Consider the following 10,438-nt stretch of genomic DNA (forward strand, 5'->3'; position numbering starts at 1 on the left):
CCGCTTTAGAATTTTGGAATACCGATACACATTGTTTCAGAATAGGGTATGATGAAATTAGCCCTTTGCCAGAGGAATTTGGTGCTATCTTAGGCTTCCCTGCAATAGACCTGGTAGTAATCCCTAGAGTAGATGCATATTACTATAAGGATTTTGAGCGCTTCTTTAATTTGAAGGAAAGGGATTTATCAAAAATAGTAGATGGCAATGTAGTTAACCTGAAAGAATTCGCACGCTATTATTTTGATAAACCGCTTTCTGAATCTTTTCATATATATAGAAGAAGGGCGTTCTTATTTTGCATGCTCAATCAATATTGTCTTAGTAGTGGTAAAAATAACGAGGGTCAATCAATTATAACCACTGTACTAGAACAAATTGAATCAGGGAGAAATCCAATGCCATTGATAGTTGGAGAGACCATGATTAGCCTAGATGAATTGAAAAGGGACCCAAAAGCACCTCTTCGCGGTTCTCCAATTTTATTACAGGTAGAAAAATAATATTTTTAATTACAGAAATCAAAAAATATATTTTTGTATTGTAATAATAATTTATTTGCATTGCAATTTTTTACAGATGTGGCTAATGGAGAGGCTAGGATTAATTAGCCCTCCGGACGACATTTAAAATTATACTCCCACTTGCTTCGTGAGAAGGAAGAAGCGCATCCCTAAAATTGGGCGTCATGGGTGGAGAAAAGTCTTTGAATCATGTGATTTTACTATCAAGTGGGTCATCCCATGGTGGAAAATAAAAAGGATGGTTGGTGTTAACAAGCAACCTTTCTGCCGTCTCCCAAGCTTGTCTCGTGTAACATATTATTATCCCTGCAGGGTAAAAAGACAATATGACTTGCTTCAAAATATTCCTTCCGAAGATCTTCGTCCTCCCTATGAGTACCCCGTTTCTCAAGAAGTAGATAGATTTGACACTTACTGGAGCGCTAGACCTTTATGGGAAGTGATTACCCAAAAGGTTCCCCCTTCTTTACCTAATGATGTAAAGAAGTGGTTGTTGAAGAAGTCTTCAATTGATCAGGGTAGAACCGATGTGAAGAATCGTCTAGGTGACAGGGTGACACCGGCCAAAGAACGCTTAGGTGCAAGAATTGAATTCAAAACACCTACAATGCCTAAGAAGAAGATTTCTACTAAAGACAAGGGAAAAAGGAAAGCTACCACCACAGACAAAAAGGTTTGGGTGGAAAAGAAGCATGGGGTGCTAGCTGAAGGGGAAACAATCTATTCTAAAATTGAATGTAGGTCCTCTAAAGGATGCCTACTAGCTAAAGTAATGGATGAAGAGGAGGAAACAGAAAAGAATTGGAAAAGAGCAAAGAAGGAAAAGAAAGATTAGAAACATTGCTTAGCTTTAGATTTATTAGATTGTTTATTTAAAGTTAATTTATTTCAGCCTTATTTAAATTCCATTAACAATGTAATTTTATTTTATTAATGAAATTTCAGCTTTCAATTAAATTGTTACTTTAAATTTATATTATTAAAGCAATGAAAATCGGAAAAGAATTAATTTTCCAGAAATTTTTCGAGTACGGAAGTCGAAAATTTTCCGAAAAACACCGAAATTCGCCCAGATTTTATTACTAAATTGGCGCCAGTGACTGCAGTTTGGCGCTAGCTATTGAGGTCTGGCGCCAGGCGCCAATACCATCGTCTGGCGCTAATGGCTTATGGCTGGCGCCAGATTCTGTTTTGCGACGCCAATAGTTTTCTGACTTTTTGTTGACTTCTAGTTGATTCTGGAACGCGGAGATGTCGAAAAATAAAGTGGCCGCACCCGTAAAGGGTTGCCTACGTATCCTTTCCTAAGGAATCAGGCCGAACGTAGCTCTCTTGAGTATCCTACTCAAGTAATTATGGGTAGTATTTTTTAAGTTGGTCAAGATTGGTCATGTTTGAGAATTCATTACCATCCATGTCAGTTAATTTTGCTGCACCACCTGATAGGATTGTTTTGACAATGTAGGGGCCAAACCAATTAGGTCTAAACTTTCCCCTTGGATCTAAAACATTTTTCCTTAGTGCTTTTAATACCAAATCTCCTACTTTGATATTTCTTGTCTTGACCTTCTTATTAAAGTGTCTAGCCATACGAGTTTGATAGCACTGAGTGTGATGTAGAGATTCTAGTCGTTTCTCGTCGAGTAGGATCAATTCTTCATATCCTGCCCTAGTCCATTCGACTTCATCAAGTTTACTCTCTAGCGCAATGCGTAGAGATGGTATTTCTAGCTCGACAGGTTGTACGACATCCATTCCATATACCAAAGAAAATGGTGTATTTCCTGTTGACGTACGGATTGACGTGCGATAACCCCACAGTGCAAAGTGGAGCTTGTCAGGCCAATCCTTATAATTTTCTGTCATTTTCTCGATGATAGTCTTTAAATTCTTATTGGCTGCCTTAATTGCTCCGTTTGCTTGAGGTCTATAAGGGGACGAATGATGATGTTGGATACCATATTTATGTAGCAATTCTTCACATTCGGCTTGAAAGTGAGTTCCATTGTCACTTATCATTTCATGTGGGACTCCATACCGACAAATGATATTTCTCTTGATAAAGAGTGCTACATGTTTTGCAGTGAGTTTAGCGTATGATTGCGCTTCAACCCACTTTGTAAACTAATCAATTGCTACTAGAATAAATTCGTGGCCTCTTGTCCCTGGAGGGGTGATTTTGCCAATTATGTGAATCCCCCATGTAGAGAATGGCCATGGTGATGCGTAGGTGTAGAGCAAAGATGGAGGAACATGTTGTAAGTTGGCGTAAATTTGACACTTAGGGAATCTTTTCACATATTGATGGCAGTCTCTATTCATGGTAGTCCAATAATACCCTTCTCGCATTATTTTCTGGACTAACATTTTGCCATTTACATGAGTTCCACAGATTCCTTCGTGGACCATTCTCATTATTCTTTGTGCATCCACCTTTCCTACACATAGGAGAGCTCGACCTTTAGGTACCCTTTTATGTAGCTCGTTGTCTATGAGTACATATTGAGAAGCCAAAAGTCTCAATGCTCGTTTTGCTCTTTTGCCAGCATGAGGAGGGTATTCTCCATTGGTGACATAGTTGAGAATATATGTGTACCATGGTTCTTCTTCTTGTTCTTCTTCATCGTCTTGGACTGGGTCGTCGTCTCCTATAGCCTGTATATACGCTGGTTTGTGCCTTTTTTCCATAGTTAGAGGCATTTGCTCGATATCCGTGGGAATCCTAACCATTGAGGCTAATCTTGCCAAGGCATCAGCAAATTGGTTTTCTTCTCTAGGTAGATATGTGTATTCTACCTTCTCTAACTGGTCGGTAAGAGTCTCCTGATAAGTTTGGTAAGGGGCTAGGCTTTCGCTCCTTACTTTCCACCTTTTAGATATCTGATTGATAATCAGAGAGGAATCTCCGAATATCCTTAACTTTTTTACTCCCAATGCCAGGGCTGTTTCAAGGCCTACCACACATGCTTCATATTCAGCAGCGTTGTTGGTAACGTCGAAATCAAGCTTTATTGAGATTGGGACGTGTTCTTCTTTAGGTGATACTAGTAGCACTCCGACACCACATCCCTTTTGGTTTGAGGCTCCGTCGAAATACAAGGTCCAAGTATCATCTTCGGTGACCATCAAATCTTCATCTGGAAATTCATTGTCCTGTATCGGTGTCGAGTCTTCTATTGGAAAGTCTGCCAGAAAGTCTGACACCACAGATCCTTTAATAGCTTTTTGTGGCACAAACCGCACATCAAACTGGGCTAAGTTGACTATCCATCTTGAAATACATCCATTGAGTGTTGATTTCTCGAACAGATATTTGAGTGGATCCAATCGAGATACTACGAAAACGGTATGCACCAACATGTAATGTCTCAACTTAGTTGTGGCCCATACCAAAGCGAGTCACAATTTCTCGAGTGGTGTATAGCGTGTTTCGTATTCCAGCATCTTCTTACTTAAGTAATAGATTGCATTCTCTTTGTTTTCTACCTCTTGTGCTAGCATGGCTCCCATTGTCTCTTTGGTAACCGTTAAATATAACCTTAAAGGTATTCCGGGAAGTGCTGGCGCTAATACGGGAGGATTTGCGAGATAGGCTTTGATCCTGTCAAAGGCTTTTTGACACTCATCATCCCATATTACTGGTACATTCTTCTTGAGCTTCTTGAAGATTGGTCCACATATCGTTGTCAGTTTTGATATGAACCTACTTATGTATTGCAACCGGCCAATAAATCCTCGAATCTGTTTCTCGGTCTTGGGCGGTGGCATCGACATGATTGCTTTAATCTTGGTTGGATCTATCTCTATTCCTCTAGAGCTTATGACGTATCCCAAGAGCTTGCCTGAGGTGACTCCAAAAGCACATTTTGATGGATTCAACCTCATGTTGTACTTTCTTAGCCTTTCGAAAAATTTCCTTAGGGCTACTTGATGGCCTGGACGGTCCTTTGATTTCACAATCATGTCGTCGACATATAATTCAACTTCTTTGTGCATCATGTCATGGAGTAAGGCAGTTGTTGCACGTTGGTAAGTAGCACCTGCGTTTTTCAACCCAAATGGCATTACCGTGTAACAGTAAGTGCCCCACGGTGTGATAAAGGTCGTTTTCTCCATGTCTTATTCTGCCATGAGAATCTGATTGTACCCTGCATATCCGTCCATGAATGAGAGAAGCGCGTGATTTGCCGTGTTGTCTACCAGAATATCGATGTGTGGCAAAGGGAAGTCGTCCTTTGGACTTTCCTTATTTAGATCTCGATAGTCGACACACATCCTTACCCTTCCGTCTTTCTTTGGAACTGGGACGACGTTGGCGACCCATTCGGGGTATTTGGATACCTTGATGAAACCTGCAGTTATTTGTTTTTGAACTTCTTCTTTTATTTTAAGTGCTACGTCGGGTTTCATTCGACACAACTTTTGTTTTACAGGTTTCATTCCTGGGATTAATGGTATAGTGTGTTGAGCTATTTCTCTGTTAATGCCTGGCATATCTTCATATGACCAAGCAAATACATCAAAAAATTCTTTAAGCAAGTTAATTAAATCGGTTCTTTCTTGTTTATTCAATGTTAGTCCGATTTTAACTTCTCTTTTATGAGTTGAATCATTCGAGATGTCAACTATTTCAGTCTCTTCAATTACTGGTGTTTTCTTTTCAAGTGTTTCCATTGCTTTAATAATTTCTTTATCTTTTTCATCGTTAGCTAAGCAATGTTCGTCATCTCGGGTTAGGGAAGAACACGAGAAGTAAGGAGAATAAGAAATATTATTATACTATGAGATCATTACATCAAAGAGTGATATGTCCTCAGGGACTGGATCACTAACTATCCTGGGAGAAGAAATAGGAAGGGGAGGCATTATTGCTAGAGACTTAGAGGATTCTAAAGGGAAAGACTCTGACTCAGACTCTGACTCCGACGACTCTTCGAACATCGGCCCTTGCCCTGTCGTGATTGATATCTTCCTCCCACTCGGAGTAGTCACCTTGATAGTCTTGCGCCACCGTTGCAGTGATCCTTCAGCTGGAGTAATTAGCTTCGAGGGGTCGAAGTTTTCGCTTTGTAGGACCGTTTGAATTAGTGAGGATTTATCTTCCTCATAAGCTGGCTCATTCTTTTCTCGCCCAAACAGCAATCCCATGACGTTAAAGTCAAAGCATGGGGGTGCTTTCTCTTTATGAGCGGGAGTTGGGATTTCGTCAGTGAAGTAGCAATCCAAGAAAATCTCGAATCTCGGTTGTCGTATGCCATTTACAACAAATGGCTCGGGAAATTCATGGCATGGATAGTCCTCTCCTTCTTTTATAAACTGACCATTAAGCGTAAGAGGGTACTGATCCATTGGAATTGCTTTCTTTTGAATGCGAGCGTCCCAACGTGTTTTCAACTTGTCCTGGGCTCGCTTGAGATCCTTCCGAGTCGGTTCGAAACCAAGTCCGAAAGTATCTAGTTTAGGGAGGCCAGGTGACTCCATTGATTTTGCTATCCCCTTCTTCTTCCCTAAGGTCATCCCAGGGAAGTGTCCTTGTTTCTTCAGCATGGTGTTGATAATCATGTTGGAATGGGGGTCGTGGTAAAGAGATGTCCTTTCATCCTCTTGGATTAAGGAGACTTCTTCGTTAAAGCCCCATAGGTCTTCATCATCTTCGCCGTGCTCCACATTGATAATTGGATTTTCTATTGATTTAATCCTCATCGGCGAAGCGTCAATAGTGATTGGGATTCCTCCAACTATGGCTTTTACTTGTTGGTGGAGAGATGAAGGGACGACCTTTAGATCATGGAGCCAAGGGCGTCCTAATAACAGATTGAATGAGGCTTTGATGTCTACCACTTGAAAAGTAGTAGCATGTTCTATTGCTCCTGCCGTCACATTTAGGGTTATTTTGCCAAGAGCTTGACGTCGAGTATTGTCGTAAGCTCTTATTCCTTGTGTGGACGGAGTTAAATCCTCATCCCTTATGCCGAGCATCCTCGCAGTCCTAAGTGGACAGACATTGATGGCCGATCCATTGTCTACAAGAGTCATGGGAACATTCATCCTTTTGCAGACTACCGTGAGGTTTAACGCCTTGTAGTGTTTGTCACCTTCTGGGGGTAAATCTTTATCAGAGAAGGTGATTAGATTAATCGGACTAGGGAGGTCACTTGTGAGGAAGTTAGCTAGTCCCTCAGGAGTGGTGTCAGAATCTATCCCGATTTTATCCAAGGCATTCATCACAGCCAACCTATGTTCTCGAGATGTTGCTAGGAGCTTCCATACATTCATCTCAACTTTTGTCTTCTTAAACTGTTTAATGATGTCATTGTCTTCGATGATAGGTATGGGAACATGTTGTACAGTAGGCATAGGTTGTGTCGAAACGGGAAGTTGCATTCTCCCGGATCTTGTGAGGACGTCTATTGATGAATCCTCCTCAGCCCAAATGTCGTCTGTGGTGTATGATACAGAAGGTGACGACCCTACTATGTCCTTTAGGTAGACATCTTCTTCATCACTGTCCCATACTCCATTAACAGTTATGTCCTCTTCTTGTTGAACTTGGACTAATTCCTTTTTATCAATCATTTTCTACACCAAATCCTTGAATTTGTAGCAGTTTTCTAGGGTGTGCCCCCCTGACTGATGGTACTGACAGTAATATCTATCTGTCCTTTTTAATGATTCAAATGGTCTCGGTTCGAGAGGTTTGACCTTGCCACTCTCGGAGAGCATTTCGAACATTTGTGCATATGGGATCCCAATTGGAGTGTAAACTCTATTGCTCTTCTTGGGTTTTTCAGTAACTTGTAAGGGAAAATACTTTGCCTCATAAGTCGTTTTCACTGGTGTGAATTCTCTTTTAGGTTCTTCCTTTGGACATGGAAGTTCATCGTATTTCTTGTGAAGTTCGTTCACAATTTTTAGAGTTTCACGTAATAGTTGCGATGTCTCCCTCATAAATAGCGTGAGCAATTGTATGTCTTCCTTGTTTGCTGGTTCTGGAAGGTTATCTTTGACATCGAAAAAGATCTCTTCTTCTTCTTCTTCGACATTGGTTGCTTTGACAGGCTTAATGAGAGATGAGGGGTCAACTTTGCCTTCTTCATCAGAGATAGCCAAAGTATGAGCTAGAGGTGCATTGTCAATACTTGGCTTCCTACTGGCAGGGGGCAACGACAGCTTGTTATTGTCAATTAGGTCTTGGATAGCTTCCTTGAGCTTCCAACAGCTTTCAGTAGAATGGCCCCTACCTTGGTGATATTTGCAATGTGCATTGGGGTTCCAGTTAGGCGACCTCTTCTCAACTGGTGGATCTCCAAATGGTCCAATGGGAGTTATAAGACCTTTTGCATTCAATCGATCAAATGCGGTGTCATAACTCATGCCGATAGGAGTGAAGTTTCTCCTAAACGGTTTCTTTTGTCCTTGGTTGTTCATGGCGAGGACTTCTCCAAGATTAAAGGTGCTAACATTATTTGAGTGGGCGGTTTTGGAAGAAGAAGGATTGTCGTTCTTCTTTCCTTTCCAGCCACTGTTGGAGCTATTGTTGGCAGCTTTAGATTTAGCCAAGTCATCTTCAATATTAATCCCAATATCATAAACAACCTTAAAGGTATGAAGGTTATTTTGATATTTAAGATGTTTTGAATATTTTTCTTGGAGGTTTTTAATGAACAGTCTCACGGACTCTTTTTCACTTGGTACCTCGATCATTTTAGCTGAGGTTTCTCTCCACTTGTTAAAGAAAGCAGTGAAGCCTTCATTCTCCTTCTGTTTGAGGATTTCAAGCTCTCTATGGTCAGTTTCGACTTGAATGTTGCATTTGTACCTATCAACGAAAGCGTTTGCTATGGATTCCCAGGTAGAGGTCTTTTCTTTTTCAAGAGAAAAGAACCATTGTTGGCAAACGGTCTCGAGAGATAGTGAGAATAGAGAAGGGAAGACTTTCTTATCGATACCCTTGATACTCATTATTGTTTCGAATGCTCTTAAATGGAAGTAAGGATTGTCAATTGCCCTAAATTTTGGGATGTCGTTGGCACTGAACTTCTGCGGAAGAAGATCTTTATCCACCGAGACCCCTTGGGATGTGAGTTCTTGAAACTTGTAGTCACTGGACAACTTGCTTAGGCTCTCTTGCATGAGGTCCATTTGTTGTTGCTTCACGGGATCATCGATCTTAAGTGCAAGAAGCTTCAGTGTCTCAGTTACGGTAGCCAGTTGGTTCTTGAGATCATTGACTTCTTCTTGAGTTGCCATTATAACTCTTGCTTTCCTCTTGCGGGCTATAGGTTTGTCGAAAAGTTGGACTTGTACGAAGAGGTTATCTTTGATTAATCGTCCTTCCTTTCTTGACCACGCGCTGTAAATTAAGCCAATTTGCGTTTTAATTACTTGACTCGAATCAACTTGACTTTATAGTTTTTTTTTTATTTTAAAAAAAAAGTATATGCATATTTTTTTGGCAACAGTAATGTAATATTTTTAGGGAACTAAGTATTATTATTTATTGGAGGATTAATATCCGACTTACCCCCCTAAAAAAAATGACGAAAAAAGGCGCGCACACAAGACTCTCTTAATCATGGTCAAAACATGTGTATTGGTGTGTGTATTGAGTGTAAGTGACATGTTTGGACTCTTGTGTAAGACCATGGGACTTAGTGCCTAAACTCGAACATTAATTTAATTAAGCATTATAGTCGGCAAAATTAACCAAATTAAACAGAAAACTGACTAATTAGACATTAGGTGATGACTCGACAAATAATCCGAACTGTCGGCCAAGCGACAGGACTGGCGTCACAATATGGTGATTGGCGCCAGACGATTTAGTTAATGTCTGGCGCTACACACTATACAGTGGCGCTACAGCTCAGACTTTGGCGCCAATATTGGAGCTTTGGTCTGGGACTGTTTTCGGTATTATTAGTCAACTGGGGTATGCCTAAAGTCGTACTAGGTCAATTCCGATTAAAAAGAAAAACTTTAATGACTCAAATTAATTAATTAATTAATTAAATAGGCAAAAGTTCTTTAAGTCATTAATTTTAGTCTTAACACAAATCAACAAACGGTTAAGAGAAACATAGAATATATATGCACAACAAATAATGCACAATTAGTCAAGTAGGCACAATATGATGCAATGAGTTCGCAACCTAACCATGGCTCTAGTTCTCTAAAGTTCGGGATATGGTTTAGTCAAATAGGGTCCATGGTTAATTGTCCGGATGCACTGCGCAGAAGCCTAACCGTGAAGGGTTAGCGCGTGTGGATGGGACACCGCGAGTTTTTAGAAAAAACTCACTTCCATGGTTTGGTGAATTCAACATCTCAGATGTACCCTTTGTTGCCAGGAGCGTTCAATCGGGTAGATAGAGCATGAATTCCCAGAAGGTTATGTCCATATGTAGAACACATATGGGTTTCAGAAAAGTGAGAAAAAATTCAATCAGGAAGTAGGATCGAGAAAAAATACGAAAAACCGGTCGAAATTAGAACGCATATTTCTGGCTCGGTATTGGGGGAAATTGGCGCCAGCAAACAGAGACTGGCGCCAACTTTTAACTGTAGCGCCTGGCGCCAATAATGGCGTCTGGCGCTACGACTAAAATGTTGGCGCCAAGCTCTGGCCCCTGACGCTACTTCCCACATGCCTCAGCAGCTTTCTGTGCTCAATATAATCATCCAGTTTCGCGCGGTGTTATTTCAGTCCTAGTTGTGAAAGACATTTCTCAAATTTCCTACGTGTAAAATCCTATGTTTTTGACTCATTACGGATGGTCTTTCCAATGAGAACCTTTTTATGCATATGACAATAATGTTAATCAAAATTACGCACATGAAATACTTAGAACTTTTCGAGTCTCATCCACTCATTCTAATTCATTGCCGAAACAAATTCAGGAATTAAAATAGAA

This window comes from Chenopodium album, chromosome 3 (assembly GCF_948465745.1).
Source record: "Chenopodium album chromosome 3, dcCheAlbu1.1, whole genome shotgun sequence".
NCBI classification, from domain to species: Eukaryota; Viridiplantae; Streptophyta; class Magnoliopsida; order Caryophyllales; family Amaranthaceae; genus Chenopodium; species Chenopodium album.